Raw genomic sequence first — 11,299 nt, forward strand, 5'->3', positions numbered from 1 at the left:
TACATACAGTGAATCAGAACCTATATAGATTTATGATTTCTAACTTGAGTCCTAAACAATAGCGATAGCGGTTGAATATAAACTGATGTAAGCACTTTAGCTAGTGCCTCTTCTCAAAACAAGTCCCATTTCGATACCGAAGTGGGGAAAGGGTTTAAAAGCACAATAAATGACTGACATTGTTTTTCTTTCCTTTGTCACATTCCCAGCTAACAGGGATCGTTTTAGAACTTTAGCTAACATTCTGAAAAAGTTATGAACTAATGTTCTACCTGTAACATTAATAGAACATTCGTTCAAAGTTATCTGGTGAAATATTCTCAAAACAAAAACAATATTTATACATCATTAATGGAATGTTTGTTCCTGAAATGTTTTGGCTGGACGTCCGTCTAACATTTTTTCAAATGTTACTTTTGAACATTCAAAAAATTCCCATAACGTTTGCAAAATGATCAAATCGAATGTTCCCTTAACGTTTTTCAAGTTAAGCTCTGTCAACAGCAGTTGTTCTTCCAGTATTGTTAATGGAACATTTGTTCAACGTTATCTGGTCTTTAATAATGTTCTTAAAACATTAGCACATAAACATTATTTATACATTAATTTGAACATTATAAAGCATTTATGGAACTTTTTTTTTTCCTGAAATGTTTTTAAATGCTATTTTTGAACCTCAAAGAACATTCAGAAGTAATGTACCGAAGTGGGGAAAGGGTTTCAAAGCACAATAAATGACTGACATTGTTTTTCTTTCCTTTGTCACATTCCCAGCTAACAGGGATCGTTTTAGAACTTTAGCTAACATTCTGAAAAAGTTATGAACTAATGTTCTACCTGTAACATTAATAGAACATTCGTCGGCTGGTCTTTAATAATGTTCTTAAAACATTAGCACATAAACATTATTTATACATTAATTTGAACATTATAAAGCATTTATGGAACTTTTTTTTTTCCTGAAATGTTTTTAAATGCTATTTTTGAACCTCAAAGAACATTCAGAAGTAATGTTCCTATAATTTTTGCACGTTTGGAACATTTTAGCTGGATGTTTGTAAAACATTTCTTGAATGTTACTTTTGAATATCTGAGAACATTATGTTCTGTCAACAGCATTCATTTACAGTTATCAGGACTTTAATAACATTCTCAAAACGTTAGCACAAAAACATAATTAATACACCATTCGTGTAATGTTTTATGCCTGAAATGGTTTAGCTGGACGTATGTCTATCATTTTTTAAATGTTACTAGTTGTTTTTAGAATGTTCAGAGAACATAATGTTTGAAAAATGATACAATGGAATATTCCATTAACGTTTTTCTCTATCAACTGCATTTTGTAGTTGTTCTTCCAGTAATGTTAATAGAACACTCATTCAACATCATCTGGTCTTTAATACTGTTCTCAAAATGTTAGCACAAAAACATTATTTATACATTGTTCATGGAACATTTTTTCCTGAAATGTTTTAGTTGAAAGTTTGTCTACCAGGTACTTTTGAATGTCAGAGAACATTCAACAGTAACATTCCCATAATTTTTACAAAATGATAAAATGAAACATTTTAGTTGGATGTTCCTATACCATTTTTTAAATGTTACTTTTGAATATCAGAGAACGTTCAAAAGTAACATTCCCATGACGTTTGCAAAAAAATAAAATGGAATGTTCCCTTAACGTTTTTCAAATTAAGCTCTATCAACTGAATTTGTAGTTGTTTTTCCAGTAATGTTAATAAAACATTTGAATAATGTTCTCAAAATATTAGCACAAAAACACTATTTATACGTTGTTCTTGGAACGTTTGTTTCTGAAACTTTTTGGAATGTTTTCTGAAACATTTTTCGTTGGACGTTTTTCAAATGTTACTTTGGAATGTCGGAAAACATTCAGAAGTAATGTTTGCAAAATGATAAAACTAAACGTTTTGGTTGGATGTTCAGCTAACATTTTTTAAATGATGCTATTTGTTTCAGAATGCTCAAAGAATATTCTAAAGTAATATTCAAAATTACAAAATGGAATGTTCCCTTTCCGTTCATACAACCAGGAAACAACATTTTTAAACATATTAAAAACTGGACACTTAGAGAACGTTCAGAAATAACATTTTTACAGCTTAATGACAACGTTAGCAAAATTCTTTGAAAGTATCTTTGTTAGCTGGGTTATCTCTGTTTCGTTTCTGGGTTTCCTCTACGATACGCCAGCCATTGAGTTCCCTCTCAGTCGGTCACTCTCGACGTCACGTCGGAGGCACCTGTGACTGATTCGACTGAATGTTTCATTCGGCGTAGGTGATTTGTAAATACGCTCGGTTAGCTGCAGTTAAACAGTGAGTTGGCTTTGTGGGTTATGGGTTGCTTTTTGCATTTTCATTGGTTCCATTCAGACATTTTCTAGCATAATCAACCCACCCAAAGTATATTTGACAACACAAATGTGTACAGTAACGTGTGTGTGTGTGTGTTTTTTTAATCTGTACTTGTAGACTAATGGTGAATAAATTTGGTTGATTCAGCCATTCGTACGTATTGTCTGCTAGTTTGAAATAGGAATCACCTTTTTTCATGATTATCTGACACAACATCTCTAACATGTTGAACAAACAGACAAAAGCAATCGAAAGAATATTGTAATCGTAATCATAAGGAAATGAGCAACAGATAATTGGTGTTGGGTTCGAGTCCACCAAAGTAGAGTCCAAGTCGAGTCCGAGTCTTTAACCAATCGAGTCCGAGACAAGTCCGAGTTGTTATTTATTAGTATCTTAACATTGTTTTAACCTTTACAACTAGAAAAACACAATGTCCATTTAAATGTAACAAAAGGAAACCTCTATTGCATCTTGCCATTTTGATTTTTGATTAATAATTAGTGATTAGTCATATAACAGAAGTTATGGCTGAATTGATTTATGTATTGTGACATATTGAGTGAAACAGGTTTTAGAACGTGAAAAGTTAAAGGGCGGGACTTGACTTTATTAATCGTTAAAGTAAATGTATAAATTCAAGGGTGGGGGTAGAGGAGTAGGTATCTTGGTGAATGGGCCCTTTTATCTCAATAAAAAAACGTTATATAATTTTTACGATTTTTAATGAAATATGAATTTTGAATAATCAAAATTAGTTTGTGTCTGCTTATTCTATTCATCAGTGTTTGAACCATTAAAGAAGAAACTACATTTTAATTTCTGGGTAAAAACTAAAACTAAAAATGAATGTACGCCAAAGTACACAGACCCCTTAGACAGGGCATTTTTTATTTTTTCTTGGATGAAAATGAGGCTGTGAGGGATAAACCTAGTCTGTACAATGGTACAGACACTGTGTATAAAAGCCCTACATATACTTTCCATAAGTCACAGTCAACTCACACCTGTTTTATTTTTGAATGCATTTATAGTTAATTACAGTAAATTACATTCTGTAAGGAATAACTGATGACGGGCCATTGAATTATTAGAAAATAGTGCACATCAAGGTGATTTTGGACCCATAAAAACTATTGCTGCAAAGATGTTCGAAAAATTATTTTTACACTTAAGACAAAACCGACTGCATTTACATGAATAGTCTCCAAGACGGGCCTTTTGACAACCTTACGTGTAAGTGTGTAGCAATAACAGAACTTAAGAGAACTTTCAAGTACTGGACAAGACTTAAAAACACATGCAAATACTGAATATCACTTTCGTGTCAGTGACATTTCCGTCGATTGTCCCTGGACTCGGTTGGACTCGGACATATTTTCCGAGTCCGAGTCAAGTACGAGTAAAAATCCATCCGAGTCCATGACAAGTCCGAGTCCTTTAACTAACTGTACTCGAGACCGGACTCGAGTCTGAGTACCCCAACTCTACAGATAATTAACGATAATGGAAGATATGCATTTAATAAGCTATTATACAAAATCAAATGGCCCTTACTCTTGAGAAGGATATTAATTAACAGCATTCTCTCTATAATACTCACTATCAGTCCATCAAGGATTTCCCATGATGCTTTGCCACGGCGATGATGGTCTGCAATAGTGTGGCACAACACTAAAGGGGATTTGTGCTGTTTTCATTGTGTTGGTTCTTAAAGGGTTAGTTCACCCAAAAATTAAAATTCTGTCATTAATTACTCACCCTCATGTCGTTTCAAACCCGTAAGACCTTCGTTCATCTTCGGAACACAAATTAAGATATTTTAGATGGAATCTGAGAGCTGTCTGACCCTGCATAGACACCAATACAACTGAAATATTCCCAAGTCCAGAGACGTGGCAAGGAGATCTGTAAAATAATCCATGTGACATCAGTGGTTCATCTGCAATTATACGAAGCTACGAGAATACTTCTTGTGCGCAAAAAAAAAAAAAAATAACGACTTTATTCTACAATTATTTTCCTCCGCATTTCCCTGTAAACAGCATATGCTGTTCTGTGTCAGCTGCGTCACACGGATACGCTGTTTTCGTTCAGATCAAATCACAACAACGTAGGAAACAGATCCGGCGTGACGCAGCTGACACAGAACAGCATACGCTGTTTACGTCCAGCGGATATTCTCCAAAATGGTGCTACAGGGTGATGCGGAGGAGACGAATTGTTGTATAAAGTCGTTTTTTTTTTCTTTTGCGCACAAGAAGTATTCTCGTAGCTTCGTAATATTACGAATGAACCACTGATGTCACATGGATTATTTTACCGATCTCCTTGCTACGTCTCTGGACTTGGGAACACTTCAGTTGCATTACTGTCTATGGGAGGGTCAGAAAGCGCTCAGATTCCATCAAAAATATCTTATTTGTGCTCTGAAGTTGAACGAAGGTCTTACGGGTTTGAAACGACATGAGGGTGAGTGATTAATGACCAAATTTTTATTTTTGGGTGAACTATCCCTTTAAGAAGTAAAGTTTTAATGAAATGTATGATTTGCTGAAGGTCACCCACAGATCCCCTATCTTAAGCTTTGACAACTGTTTTTTCAGTTTAGGAAATGTTGGGTTAAAAGTGGCATTAAAATATTTGTGTCACATATGACCAAATATTTTCTGATGATAAAATAGACTGCATTTACACAGGTTTGAAAGTTTTTAAACAGGTTGAAAGTTCAATGCAAGTTAAACTTTATCAAATAAGTGTGTAAATACAGGTACATCTCAAAAAATTTGAATATGACAAAAAAGGTCAATATTTTTTGTCACTCATTTCAGAAAGTGAAACCCATATATTATAAATTCCACTCAACTTTATATAAATATGCTTGGTTACAGCACTCTGTGAACAACCAGCTTCTTTAGCAATTAACTTTTGTGGCTTACCCTCCTTGTGGAGGGTGTGTCACGGTTCATGGGTCTGTGCGTTTGTCTTGCGTCTCTGTCTGGTGTGTGTATGTCCGTTACCTAGTAACCTCAGCTGGCGGTCTAATCAGAGCGCTCCAGCTGCAGCTTGTCGCGCTGCCTATATATTGGCTGGCGTTTCAGTGTGTGTTGTCGGTTCGTTAACTTATGTCCTGTCTCTCTGTCAGCTCTCCGCTTGTTCCAGATCTTGTCCAGCCTATTTGGGATTGTTCCGCAGTCCTTGGTATCACCTGCACTGGGTTGGAGACTCTTCACTGTTACAAGAGCATGCTGACTGATATTCGCTGAGGCTCATGTTTGCGGTCATTTTCCAGCTGTTCTCTCTGTTTATTGTTTCTCAATAAACCTCGTTGCACACTTGGATCTCGAGACTCCTCATTGTGACAGGGTGTCAATGATTGTCTTCTGGACATCTGTCAAGTCAGCAGTCTTCCCCATGATTGTGTAGCCTACTGACCCAGACTGAGAGACTATTTAAAGGCTCAGGAAACCTTTGCAGGTGTTTTGAGGTAATTAGCTGATTAGGGTGTGACACCATGTCTTTCCAATATTGAACTTTTTCACAATATTCTAATTTTCTGAGACACTGAATTTTGGGTTTTCATTATCTGTAAGCCATAATCATCAAAATTTCAAGAAATAAAGGCTTGAAATATTTCACTCTATGTGTAATCAATCTTTCACAATGTTCTAATTTTCTGAGACACTGAATTTTGGGTTTTCATTATCTGTAAGCCATAATCATCAAAAAAAGAAAAAAAAGGCTTGAAATATTTCACTCTATGTGTAATCAATCTATATAATATATGGGCTTCACTTTCTGAAATGGGTGACAAAAAATATTGACCTTTTTCATGATATTCTAATTTTTTTTAGATGTACCTGTAAATAAGAAACAACCAAGGAGTGTCTTTAAAAGAAATTAAAAAAATAAAACGACAGAAAACAATTTCTTATTTGTATTCATTTATCTTTCATTTGTTTTAAAGTTAAATGCAATTTCATAATTTTTTTCTTTTACAATGTGCACATAAGCTGTAAAGTGTGTAAATCATTTTCGCAGTTGCTATTTAGCATTTCTTACATGATTATGATGAGTGGCAAATTGCTATAACATCGCAAAGGAAAGTTAGGTACGTGATTTTATTGCACTAATCTCATATTAACAAAAGTCATGAAACAATGTGTATTTTAACACTTATTATAGACTTAATTCCATTGTGTTCTACTGTAACACTATTATTTTTTTATATCCAATCAGAATTTGATTATTGTGCACTGTTTTCCTTTTATTCCAGGCAACCGCTTTTCAGTTTCCATGTGGTTTTACAAAAGCTGTCAATGATGACTACATGTATTTGTGTTTCAGTCCTTGTAGTTGATGTTTTTCTGTGTTTGTGATTTATTTATGACCCGGCTGTGTTTCAGCGTAACTGTGCTGCTGGGAAGAGATACTGTGACAGCTTCTTCACTTTTTAATCTTCAACAGCAGGATTCGTATGAGACGTATTTCAGTGATTCTCAGAGGCTGGAAAGATCCTCCTCTGATTGGCTGTTAACTTGAAGGACTGCGGCTGTCGCTCCTTTACTAGAAACAGTAAATTGTGTCATCCAGTTGTTTGTGGGCAGATTCGTCTACCAACAGGCACTGCATTTTTTTTTTCCGATTTCGATCTTTAGTTTTGACTGTCCACGCAGTCATTAGGTGATGAAATCGGACCTTATTCAGTGTGGTCAATATCTGGATATCAACACAAGTTGCTGTAATATTGACTAACCTGTCAGAGTAGCTGTTAGTGTGGAAAGAGAGGATGGAAAACTGGAAATCTTGCCTCTGGTCATGCACATCATGACATCCCACCACGGTCTGACAGAATAAGTACAACTACTGAGTACTGAGTATTTACGACCTTCATTATTCCCTACCAACCTGAACTCTTATTTGTATAGTTTTTATACAAAAGCATTTTTGTCCCTATATATGACATTTGAATTATTTAGTCTTTTTCTTGCAAATTAAAGAGAAAAGAGACTAATTATAATTCATATTTAATGTTTTTGAAAGAATGTCTTCAGCTCACCAAGGCTGCATTTATTTGATCAAAAATGCAGTAAAAACAGTAAAATTGTGAAATATTATTACAATTTAAAATAATTGTTTTCTATGTGAATATATTGTAAAATGTAATGTATTCATGTGATGCGCAGCTGAATTTTCAGCATAATTACTCCAGTCTTCAGTGTCACATGATCCTTCAGAAATCATTCTGATATGAAACATTTCTGATTATCATCAATGTTGAAAACAGTTGTGCTGATTCATTTTCTCATACTCTCAAATGTATTCTGGAACTGATACATTTTATTCATCTGCATTCTTTGATATATAGGAAGTTCAAAAGAACAGAATTCATTTGAAATAAAAAATGTTTTAACAAATGTCTTTACTGTCACTTTCAACAATTGCAATCAACAATAATGCATCTTTGTTTAATAAGAGTGCATATAATAAAAGTTATAGAAATACACACATATATAAGTTGAAATTACTGGTATATTATTCATTTTACATTATTACACATTATGAAGTTTTTAAGCTGAAGTAGGTGGAAATTTTTATAGTGTGTATACATATCAGGGGCCTCATTTATAAAACATGCATACGCACAGATTTGATCTTAGAGTGTGCGTACACTAAAATCCACGAAAACGTCCATATTTATAAAAACGGTCTTTGACGTGCAAAAGTACTTACCGCCACGTCAGGGTCTGAGCAGACATACGCACTTTTCCTTGTGGCAAAGTCGGAGTACTGCCGCTATCTGAACATCTAAGCTGCAATAATAATAAAAGCGGTGTACGTGCAAGCACCGAATTCATCATAAACAACAAAGATGCAGTGTAAGAGATGAATTGTGCAGTGTTGTCAGGTTTTTTATTAACGGGAGTTTTTGCGAAATTAAACTGACCTTTTTAGTAGCCTAATGTTGAGAGTTCTTTACTCGCTTTCTGTAGGCCTACATAGTTTATTCCATGTTGTTTTTTATTATTATTTTATTTTACAAGAGAACTTGCGAAGTCTTGATTTACTACTAATGCGTAAAATAGAAAAGAAATGCATAAACGCATCTCTGACTGTTTTGTCTGTGTAGCCTATAAGAATAGGCCTATATCGTGCAATAACAGTTTTAATATATTCTATTTAATAACATTGTTAACTATTTTTATTTATAACATCTGCTGCTTTGCTTCTGTGAAAATGAATAGAGACATCAGCCTTAAACTTTGTTTTTGCCATGTACATCAGTTATATTTGTATAAAATACACTATATATTTTTGCGTCAGTACATTAATGGCACATTTGAGCAGCATTAGTAAACTGTGTAAATATAAAGAAATGCTAAATCACATGCAGGTTTTTTCAGACCGGAGACTATAATCGTGTAATAATTTATTTTATTATGATATGAAACGTCATTTTTTTTCAATAATGTTTTTTAAAGTTTTGCAAGAATTTCGTGATACTAAACTTTTTATTAGTTGTCATACCAAGTGATTTTAAAAGTAGGATGGCTCACTTTTAATAAGATTTATAAGAAGATTTATATTCTTACTTTTGGAAACCTAATTGTTTTATTATTATTATTATTATTATTATTATTATTATTATTATTATTATTTCTGTTGTTTCTAGAAGTAGTAATTTTGATAATAGTCAATAGAAAAAATATAACCACACACACATTGTTTGTCCACAGAATAATTACACATTATTAAATAATTTAGGTCCACGCGTGTTAATAATTTCTATGCATCTATGGCTTATAAAATGGCCTATGATGAAGTAGTTTGCAAGAGGCAGAATGGCAGCATTAGCGCTTCTTAAAGATATTGCAAACCGCACAATGAGAAGACAACGCATTTTTAGAAATCGGGCAGATTTCTTTGCATATGGCGACAAATGGTTGATAAGCAGGTACTGTTTGCCAACAGCTGCACTGTTACATCTTTGTGCCCAGATAGGCCCTAATATACAGAGACGCACCAACTGCAACCAGGTACAGGTGCTCTCCGTGCTTGGGTTCCTGACCACGGGAACATTTCAAAGAGAGATCGATGACCGATCAGGAATATCCCAGCCATCTGTGAGTAGACTTATGCCAACTGAGCTTCAAGGCATCGTCCGATTGTCCACTTGATACATAAAGTTCCCATACACTGCCGACGAGCAGCAGCATGTTATGGATGATTTTGTGTGCCAAATAGGATTCCCCAATATCCTAGGTGCAGTAGATTGCACTCACGTTGCCATACGAGCACCTCATGCACATGAATATGTGTATGTTAACAGGAAAAATTTCCATTCAATTAATGTACAGCTCATTTGCATTGCTCGAATGGCAATTCTTAATGCAGTTGCAAGATGACCAGGGTCGACGCACGACTCCTTCATTGTGCGCAACTGCAGCGTGGGCAATCGTCTAGAGGCAGGAGCAGGTAGAGATGGATGGCTTCAAGGTAAATAACTGTTTGTGTTTAGCTGTTATTCCATTTTCATTTTCAAAAATAATTCTCTATACAATTACAGGTGACAGAGGTTATCCTCTGAAGCCATGGCTTCTCACCCCCATAGCGCACCCACAGACAGCTGAAGAAGCCTACTATAACATGTCCTATGCCTGCGCCCGGTCAGTCGTGGAGCGCACAATTGGGCTACTAAAGGGAAGGTGGCGATGTCTGGATGCATCGGGCGGGAGACTCCTATATGATCCAGGCAAAGTTTGCCAAATTATTTTGGCTTCTTGTGTTCTGCACAATATCTGCTTGAGTTATGGGGTTGGGCTGCCAGAAGAGCAAATGCGCATGGATGTTCCAGAGGATCCCCCTCCACTACCCGCTGACTGGAACGCACATGCTGTTGCGATCATGAGAAGACGGCAGTTAATCCACAGGTTATTTCAACAGGTAAGACTACCCGTTTTATGGAAAAAAAATATATATATTTTTTTTAATACCACACCATGCTAGTAATACCTTGCATTACATAATCTAATAGGCTACATTACATTATTTATGTTTTATATTTTATACCAGTTTGTGTAGTTCTATAGGCCTACAGTTGCTTTGCAACAATGCAAAATTATGAGAAGCAGTAGAGAAACAAACTTTAAAAGTATTTCAAACTCGAAACTTTTATTCACACACACCATTTTTTTCAAACAATCAGCAAGAGCGCACGGAATCTGGTCCATCTGAAGCAGGGACTGCCGCACATGGCGCAGTTCAGTCACAACATCATAAACTGACTGATTCAGCTCTTTCTGTGATTGCAGGATGGCCACAGATGGCACTCTCCCCTGGCAAGGACAGCTCGAGGTGGATGTTGATGGCCTGGGAGATTCCTCCTGAACGGGAGTGTTACTTGATGCTGTCTCAGTTTGGGAGACAGATCTACTAGGGGCTGTTTTCCCTTGTAAATGTTCATCGTCTAAAGTAATAAAATTGCACAATCAAAACCACACTTGGTTTCGAGAATCTATAACTTATCACATGCCAGCATACCTTCTGAAGCTGGTGCAGACAAAATATCTGTATAACCTTTTGCACAAACGCCAACAACAGAAGTCTCACCCATGATGGCAGCTATTCGGTTGTCCTCCGGTGTGAGGGGTACAGTGCCACTACCACCTCCTTTGGCCTGCACATTGCTTCTGTGTCGTGCAGCACGCTTTTTGGACTGTAATTTCAAGTCAGACCTTTTTTTTACTTCTTTTAGGGACCTTTGCTCCCCCCCTACCTCATTCACAACCTGCGCTACACACTGCCATGCCACAAATTTTGTTTTGTGTGAAATCCCACTGGAGAGACTTCCAAAAAGCATCCCCGCTTAAACCTCTACCTCCGCCAGCAGGACCTCAATTTCAGACTCTTTTCTTTGT

Source organism: Sinocyclocheilus grahami, unplaced genomic scaffold, assembly GCF_001515645.1.
Source record: "Sinocyclocheilus grahami isolate Dianchi unplaced genomic scaffold, SAMN03320097.WGS_v1.1 scaffold1608.1, whole genome shotgun sequence".
Taxonomy (NCBI): domain Eukaryota; kingdom Metazoa; phylum Chordata; class Actinopteri; order Cypriniformes; family Cyprinidae; genus Sinocyclocheilus; species Sinocyclocheilus grahami.